This window comes from Numida meleagris, chromosome 1 (assembly GCF_002078875.1).
Source record: "Numida meleagris isolate 19003 breed g44 Domestic line chromosome 1, NumMel1.0, whole genome shotgun sequence".
Taxonomy (NCBI): domain Eukaryota; kingdom Metazoa; phylum Chordata; class Aves; order Galliformes; family Numididae; genus Numida; species Numida meleagris.
In genome coordinates, this window is record NC_034409.1 from 137,885,827 (window position 1) to 137,895,788 (window position 9,962).

A 9,962-nucleotide genomic window follows, 5' to 3' on the forward strand; every position below is an offset into this window, starting at 1 on the left:
TGAACTGTGTTTCATGGTCCATGAGTGTGGGCAGAGTTCTGCTGTGGGAATTTAAGCTCGTGGGAAATCCTACGAACATTCACTGTTGGTCTTGTCATCACAGGCAGCACTGAAAGAGAATGAGTAATCAGAGGACGAGAAAAAAGGCTGTAACTTCATACACAATGCAGACTGAGGAGAGATGAGAGTGCTACGTTGAGGCAGCCGAACAACCCAATGTGAATATCCAGCAGAAGGAGAGTGGCAAGGTCAATGGCAGGGCTTTGCTCAGCTGTTCCATAACCTTCACCCACATGGTCTGCCCTCTGACTAAATTCCAGAATTCCTGTAGAAAATTTTAATATTAATTTCTTATCTCACAAAGATTTTAGCAATCAGAAAACACACAATCACAAATTATCTTCTACAATTATTTTAAAAGCTAGCAAGAATAAAAGTAGAAATTAAAATTATTCAGCTGCATTTGTACAATAATGGTTCCCTCAAGATCAACCCAAGCAGTGAAGAAGAGGCAGGAACCAAATAGTTCGGCAGCTGGCCAGCACAGATAACTTGGCTCATTAGTATCCAGCAGAAATGGTCTTGGCATTGTTAGTCAGCCAGTTTTTTTTTTTTTTTCCTCTCTTTTTTAATCTCCTACTGATTCCTTTTAGGTGGGTTTTACTTTGCAGATCCTGTGCAAGGTTTGGTTTTAAATACTTCTGAAAGAGGGATACAAACTGTTTTAATTACCGTGTACTTGGCAGAAGAACTTGGAAATTACTTAAATACAGAAAAGGACTTGGGTTACAGGTATTTGGCAGTATGGGCTGAAAATAGTGTGAAATAATTTCAGTGTACAATGACCCTTCCATATTTTATGTATCTAACTCCAAATGGTGATCAGGCATGCTAGTGTCATGTTATACTGGACCCAAAGCTTCCTACTGCCTAGGTAGATACTGTGCAAATGAACTGTCGTACCAAAAGGGATCTTTTTCTAGAAACCCAAAAAACTGAGTGGAAAAATGTTAAGACTTAAAAATGTATGTGGCTTCTGACAGCTTTCTTCTGCCCTATTAAGAGGAAGAAAAAAAAGAAACATTAAGCAGAATTATTCTTACTTTTTTTTCCCTTCAAATTTTAGATATCTAAGACAAGACTGGCACTGAGCCTGGATTCTTCCTAAAGTTGGATACACATAAACTATCCTTTGAAAAGCACTGGTCAGGGTCCACATTTTGCTTTTAAAATTACTTTATAACCTGGATTAATGGATGAAGTACTTCCCATTGTAAGTTTCAGTACCTGCTGTCAAATCTGTTCATTCATTTTACATCAGACAGTCTTTGTATAAAAGGAGAAAGCAAGTTAGAAATGGAGATGACACTCCAGGTAGATGCCCTAGCCACTGGTCCACAGGATCTAGTGAGGATATCATTCCATCTTGGTGTTTTTCCTCTTGATGCAGAGAAGACTTTATTTCCAGAGAACTTCCCAGGTAGAGTTCACACATCACAGCTCTTCTGCTGGTTGAAGACCTGTAAGTTTTCTAAATGTCAGCTCAGATTTTCAGTTTGGGACAACAATTTACCAATCAGTGACTGTGCTGCTCCTGACCGGTGTGAGAGGGAAACACATACAACCTTCTGACTGGTTTGAGAGGGAAATACATACAGCCAGATTTCAAAGGCTGGACCATGAAATGTATAGTACAAATAATTTTGCACATATACTTTTCATTAGGCAACAATGATATACACTTTAAACTTCTCTCTTCATTAAAGTTCTACAACCAATTGCTTTTGGACTAACTTGTGTCAGGTGGCAACAACAGAAACTCAGCATGGCTGCTGAATGTTACCAAATGGATGTAACCGTCTCTGGATCACTTTGGCCACCTTCAGCCATTTACAAAGAGACTGTGTCATCATCATATATAGAGCTTAGAGAATATAGCTGGTTGACGCATACAAGAGATAGCTGTTTTTTATAAAAAACAAGGCTAAACGCCTGTGTACTCAGTCTTTCCCCCTTTCCATATGACACCCACAGACTTTGCTAGCCAGAAGGAGCCAGTAACAAGGTCAGGCTGAGAAGATCCCAAGCCAGATCAGGTCACAAAAGTTGGTGTCTTTTGCTCCCTGGGTCTTAGCTCTTCCTGCATTAACATCCACATCTCTTTTCATCCTTTGTGACTTGTTTCTTTTCCATCTTGGTGTTTTTCCTCTTGAATGCTTCATCTACCAGCAGTCCTACTTTCAACAATCCTACCTCTGTCTACAATTCTACCTTTCTTATCTCACGTGACTCCATTCTGCAGACTTCCTCACAGCTCCTTCTCATATCTCAATTTAGTAATTTCCTCAGAAGTCTGAGCCAAGTTTCCCTACCAGAGCTAAGTCATGGATGCTTGAAATGCACACAGCAGAGTTCCTACAAGAAGGGAGGAAAAGCTGAAAGAGGGAGATAAAAAAAGGGCTACTTTCATAAAATGTATATATTTTTAACAAAACTTGAAAGGCAACCACATTTTTTTAATAGATTCAGAGAAAATCTACATGCATTAAGTGCTGTGTATAGTGATAGCAGCTTCCCAGGGTCTTGTTCCTTTTCTTTCTTTCTTCCCTAGGAAAATTTTATGTTAATCAAAAAATGAGGGTCATAGACAAACTGAAGAGAGATGCAGCTTTTAAAATCAGAGCTTTTCACAGAGAAAGCAGAATATTTACTTGTTCTCTCTGCCTCCCCTAACATTTTTGTGATGTTTCCTAAAAGAATGACCACCAAGCAATTGAAGTGTGAATGCTTGTGTTTGTGCCTACTCGTACCTAAGAGCTTCTAAACCAAACAGCCAATTCTACCCAAATTTACCAAAGGAATAGTGGTATTCCTTTGCCCAGGGTTTGCAAGTAACCGAGAAGAAGAAATAGAAGCCATTAATGGCCTATTTGAGGGAAAGTCTGTGTGAACCCATCTTAGAAAGAAGAAATAATGATAACATTCCAGATGCTGCAATGACTCCCCCACTTATCCTTCTATCCTCTCACAAAGTTAGTCAACCTGAGGCACAGCAAGATGAAAACACATTCCTTTGGCTATTGCATCACCTTCCCTGCTCCAATCTGCTACATAGTGCTCACATGAAGAGTGAACAATGAATGCAGCAACAGAAAAATTTTGTACTTCACTAAGCGTCAAAGTATCTAACCAGTAAGCCACAAAACTCTTTTAAAACTCTCTCATTTGGTACTGTTGCTTAAAGAACTGTGTGTTGCAATGTTGCAATGCAGTGCTCAGTTTGCTCCATGTAGTCTGACGTGTACCCCCCTTGCAAATGCCTTCATTTTTACTTGCTGTCAGTCTCCAGCTATATCTTGATCTTCTATAACCTGGTGACATTTGTCATCTTTATTTAGTAAGAAGGGTACTAAAAATGCAGTGCTATTACTGGCTTTATATGAATTTTCAGTGAATCCAAATCTTGTGGGAAAAAAAGCAGCGTACTCTTATTATGAAGTGATTTCTACTTGGAAATCAACAAGAAGAACAGAGTCAAAGATGAGGGAAACAGACTGGTAGACTGAAAACCATTCCACAGGTTGTCCCTTTTCATTCCATAAATTAAATAATTGCCATTCCTACAGCGCATGAAGGGTGATTTGATCAGTGAAAGAAATTCACATCAAAATCATGTGATTCAATTATGTGGTGTTTCAGTGCTTCACAGAAGTAACGGTATTGGTGCAGGATGAAGGAATGCTGCATCATCCAACCCTATAGGAGAGCCATTCATTTTATAGTTTTGTTGCTAATGCAGTGTTCATTTTCCTCAAGACAATGCAGTTTATTCCTTAAAGACTTTAGGGCTTGCGTTCCACACAAGTTTTTTGCTTTGCTGTGCTTTTCCTAAACTGATCACAGGAATATGTAACTGAAATGCATTTAAAAAAAAATTGTTCTTCAAGATTCAAAACTAAGATAAGACAGCATACTGTCATCCTGTTGCAGTGTCATACTGTCTGCTTTAATAGTCGTGTGCTGAAGAGGTTTATCTGTTTTCTCCATGGTACAGTGTAATGTTATTTACACTAACAATGACAAGCATTATTAAGGAATAGTTAAAGAACCTATAGTTCATACATTTCAGAAATAAAAAAGAAAAATAAAGATTTGTATTCCTATGGATATAGGGGAAGTTCTGAAAACTGTTCTACTTATTAAAAAATGTAACCTTTTCTGTGCAAAACTTTTTTTTTGTCATCCAAAGGATAAACTAAAATTCATGATTGGTATTTTTAAGAGATGGAGTAGCTTATATAAAAAGTAATTGTCCTAGTAGAAGCAAATTCAAGAGAGAAAGAACCATCCTTGTGCTTTAAATGATGTAGACATTAATGAGCCCATGTTCATCAACAGTGATGACTGTTAGTACTTAAGACAGCATAAAACATCTATGTCTACTTTTAAGGATGCTCATAAAGCAGACAAATTCTAAAGCAAACAGAGTAGAATGAAAGTACTTAAAAATGAATAAAAATCAAATCATGCAATGACTTTGTGTTTTGTTTTTGGCTGGCTGTTCTTCTGCTCTGTAACCCAATATCACTGACAGCAGCCGGCTCTTAATGCAAACAAACGTTCCTGATGAATACTGAGTTGACATTTGAAGTCTTCTGATAAATCAACTTAGGGAATACATCTGTACATTAAAAATTCAGCTAACATATAACTGCATAAAATTCACTGGAGCAACATAGCTTTAACTTCCCGAGCATGAAAAAAAAAAAAACAAAAAAACAACCAAAGCTGCTACTCTTTAAATTTTTGAAATTGGCCACCTATGGTCTGTAGTCATTGAGTAAGTAGAGTATAGATTTCACAGTTTTTTGGTCAGCAGTCAGCATTCCCAAGTGCATCAGTGAACAAGACCATGGTATGAATGCTACAGGAATTAAACATTTAATCAGAAAATCTATGTTTGAAAAGCACCAAACAGATTTTACCAGCTGGTCTTTAACTCATAATTAGTAGTGGTTCTAATAATGTGGGAAATCTAATGATTTACTCCTTAGATCATCCGCGCTTTCTAAATCCTTCAACAAATGATCACATTGTTATCTTCATTTTGTTACAGCTGCAAAATGGGATTCATCCATTAAAAGCTCACCTTAGACAGAGCTTAGGGACTTCTGTTAGCACTGCAATCCTGGGAGTCCCATTGAATTGCTACTAAAGCTTTATAGCTTCCTTGGTACCTTATCTAAAAAAGTAGTTTGTCTTCTGCTACTGATACATAAAGCAGCATCCCAGTTTTTATAGCACTGAGCAACTATATATCTATAATGCTGGTGATGAAGGCAGATGATAATCCACAATGTGTCCATCCATCTCTCTGCAAGGACTCGATTCAGTTAGCCCTGCAAAGCATGCCTACTGGTGTGGGCTCAGCCAAACACGCCATAAAATTCAGTTTCTTTAAAATGATGGTGGTTGCATTTACAGTAAGTGTTTTTATGCCGGATGTGGGTGACCTATGCTGAATATCCTGTGGCTGACAGGCTGCAGGCTCACTTGTGCCAGCTTTTCAGGGGAAACCCAGGCGAGCAGACTCAAGGCTGCAGGTTATGGCAGGCATTCTGCATCTTTCCTATGGAAGCCGTAGAGGAGCTTCACGTTGCTGACTGCTTCAGAGTTTACCTGCTTCACAGATTTTATCCAGTGAGAGCTGGATGCAGAATGCATAAACATTCACAAACAGATTCAAGTTTAGAGCTTCGACATCCCAAAACATCACAAAGCTGTGTTTTCAGTGACAATTTAATAAATTAGCTTGGTACAGATAGCTTTATATAGATAGAGCTTTATATAGATATAGCTTTCCATATACGTACTAACTTTGTGTATACAGTCACACACACACAAAACTTGTGTCCTCCTACAGAAAATGTCACAGCTATAGACTTTGATGCATCTGAGTAGCTTGGAGTCTTGTGTCTAAGCCCCAGCGAGGGTTGAGCTTTCCAACATATCTATGTCCTTATTTAGTGGTCATGCCTACTTATAAACTAAAAGAGAAAAAGTAATCTTTTTTCTATGTACACTTGTGTACAGTTTTGTTTCTGTATGCCTGTATAAATACTTAGAGGAGAATTAGAGCTGTTCAGAGTTTCCATTTATAGGTGTTTAAAAACGAGGATGAGCCACATCTAACTATTAATAATTTGTAGAAAGATTGCAAGATATTTGTATAAATCAAGACTTAAAAATTAAATTGACCTTACTGTCATATAGAAAACAAAATAATGATGTTTATAGAAATGACACTTTAATAAATGGAAAATTCAACTCCTCCAAAAAAAACAGGAACATTAGATAATCATCTTCTTTATGGTTTTGTTCATCTGTGTAATTATTTCTTTCAGAGTAGGAGGACATGGGTTTTCATCAAAATGCTGACTTTTGAGAAGAGCATCTCTGTTATTCTGATCAGTGAAGATGTGCTGCATCTCCAGTAATAAATGACCTTTTCTTTTTGTCTGCATTTCAAAGAGCCTGAAGATATATTGCTGTTTCGTTGTTGAAAATGCATTTGCTGTTAATGCTAAGTCAAATAAAAACAAGCAAAAACCCCATGTCTGTTAGTGCATCAAGAGCAGATGATTTCATTTCTGTGTCATCCTTGTAGCAGATGAAAGATCATAGGTTATAAAAAAGGCAAAAGAGTTCAGTGCTTTGGCTTGTAGCATTTTTATTGCTCTCATCCTGCCAACTGCTTAAGCATGCAGTTAATTTTAAAGCGTGGAAGCAGTTCTACTGATTCATGTATTTTTAAATTCACTCTTAAAGGGCATGTATTTAAGCATGTGTAGGTTTGGATTTAAATTTAAGATTTAGTTTTCACATATGATATGAAGATTTCTCTGGACATCTTTAAACACAAGCAACATTTGAGGCAAGATTTTAACTTAAGAAACTCAATTCTGGTGCAGCCTTTGATTTTAGTACTGGTTTATACTAGCTGCAAGCTAGTATAAACTGTTTTGTTTAGTCTAGAGCATACTCAATTTTTTTGGTGGATTTGGTTAAGAGATTCTGGCAGGTGAAAGCACAAAACAGTGTGGAAACAATTTCCCTGTCAGATAGTATTTCTGGAGACATCCTACAGAGTTCAACAGAACAGAAACAGCAGCGATAAAACTGAGATGTAGGTAATCTCTTCTCTGCTCTGTTTTGACTAACTCAAAGCAAAATAAAAGGGAAAAGAAAAAGATTTGGACAGAAAGAGTGTTACTAAGAGAGATTCTCTTCACTAATGCATTTGTCTGACAACAAAAAACATACAGTTGCTTTAAAATAAGATGTAATGTTTCTGAGGTGATAACAAACACATGTGCCTGTAGATACAGCGTGTTGATCTGATTACTAATGTATTTAATTTATGAGGTGCGTACATAAAGATGCCTCTTCATTTATGGTGCCTAAAGGAAGAAGCAGAAAGGGATGAAAATGCTTCAAGATGAGACATGTCTCAACAAACATTACAGTTGTTAAGCAACAACAAGATAACAGGAAATGGCCTGGATATTTAAGGAGGTATGGCATCTTTCCGAGGGAGAGATATTTTAGAGTAAGACAGAGGTTATCACTAAAGCAGAAGTGAGGGTTGCTTAACTTCTATCTCTTCCTTCCCTCTTTCCTTCCTTCCTTCCTCCCTTTCTTCTACCATCTTTCTGTCTGTTCATCCATCCATCCCAAGCAGCACCTGCATCAATCTGCAGTGCTCACCAGATAGATATCACAAGCCAGAAGTGTTCCATTGTTTTTAGGGAAGATGCCTGTTGACACTACTGCTGCGAACACTGACGCTCAGAAAACCACGTTTGGGAAGCTCAGCTCTAAGTAGGCAGGCAATGGAGCTTAGGAAGGCAACACATGAACAGAAGGCAAAATGTTTTGACATTGTTACAGGTAGAAAAGGGGAGCTTTGAGAGTTGTTAAAATGTGAGGAAATCAATCAAGTCTAGCAAGATAATGGTTCTACAAACTACACTGTAAAACTATATAAATAGTAAGGAAAATGAAAAATTTATACTTTTATTGCTGTTTTTATTAATAATAGCACTTTGGATTAAACAAATCATTTCTCTCTTTAGCACGGGTAGACAGCAGAAGAGCACAGAATGGCAGCAGTGGTAGGTTGCACTAGGGTGATCAAACTCACAGGCTTCATAGCACTTACATGGATCTATGTGTGCTGAAGATTCAGCAGAAGAGTTGTTTACATATTATTCAGCTTCTTAATTGGAGACAGACCAACATAGCAGGAAGAGAACAGGGAGACATACATTAAAATATCAATATATCATGTGTTCCATTCTGCTACAGTATTATTCTAAAAAGTCACAAAGTGATGTCTTAGCTTTCATTTGAGACAACTGAGTAAAATAATAAATATTTTAGTAATTTGGATTCTGAAAAGTTGATCCCTGATGGCTTGATTTATTAGAAAAATGCTGCTGACCTTGGAGCAATTGTTAATTTCTTAACTGAATTTTCTCTACTTAAAAATGGCTAATCTTCATAAATACTTTTGAATTAAGACACTGTCTGTTTCATGTCTACAACAGAAGTGTTTCTTAAATTTCCATATGTCTTAGAGACAGTCAAGCTCCTGCTATTATATATAAATATATATGATATGTCAATCACATATAATTAAGAAACTTTTAAAATTAGATGATATTTGGATGAATAGGTAATTAGATTTGCATCAGAGAGAGATGTCAGCATTCTTGATCTATTCTAAACATAATACTGACTGCTTTATCGAGGCTTAGAAGTTCTAGAATTGCAAGGCAATTTCAGGATCTTACAGCAGGTGGTAGTATGTGCTATTAAAATAAAATGTTTCCTGCCAAGAAAGGCTGCTGCTTACTTAATAAAGAACACCAGTAGAATGGGCAAGAAAATGACTGCTATAAATGTGGTGGAAACTTGTGGATTCAAAAATTGAATATTTATTACTTCCTGCTCTTGTGCTATATAACTGCAAGTCTAACCTTTGGAGGAACAGTTGCAGACAAACCATAAATGTGGTGCCAAAATTAACTCAAATAGCTTAACTTATACAGAATAGTTTTCATCCATAGATCTCCCATTCTTTTACAGAAGACCTACACGAAACATGCTAGAACAAGATGTAAATGGAATTCTGGTATTCCTCTTTTAGTTGCTGTCTGTTACTAGGGTGAGCCAAATCTCTGGGGTCTCTGCCATGGAGCCCACTGGATGCCTAAGTGCTGTTTCTACACATGTGGAGCTGTGTTTTTATCTTGCCCAAAGCAAAGCTGAGTCTGATCCAAAAATTACGGGGTCTAGGGACTTGATGTTCCTACACCTTTATCCCAGAACCACTATGTGTGTATGCATAATGCATACTGCTGATAAGATGAGGCTACTTATAAGGAAACTGCCTGGATCCTGAATAGAAAATATATGTTTTTGTGGTGTTTGGGAGCGGATTCAACCCAGGTCTCTGCTTTCTCTTTCTGTGTATTCTGCATTCTGAGTATGCTAACTTCAGACAGTTCTCTACTTAGCATGATGTCTGATTTGGATCCTTCTTTTCCTGTGCCCTGTCAGGAGGGTCTCGAGGTCCCTGGATTCCTGCCACAGGCATCACATGAAAAACAAGGACTACAATATCCAGTTCTTTAAATAGGGATCACAACATCAAGTTCTTTTGTGGGACCTAGTATTAACTGGATATGAACATGGGTTTTCCATGTGCGGAGTGAGATGCTGTGATCAGTAACAGCATCCCTCCCCAGCTTCTCTGTGTTTTCTTTTGGGTAGCTGAATTCTGACAGCATCTCCTGGATGCTGGAAGTCCAGAAGTGAGACGAGAGGAGATATGATTAATGAGTAACAAGAATCAGTGAGATGCTTACCTGCTTCCAGGCTGCAGTTGATTCAGGGTG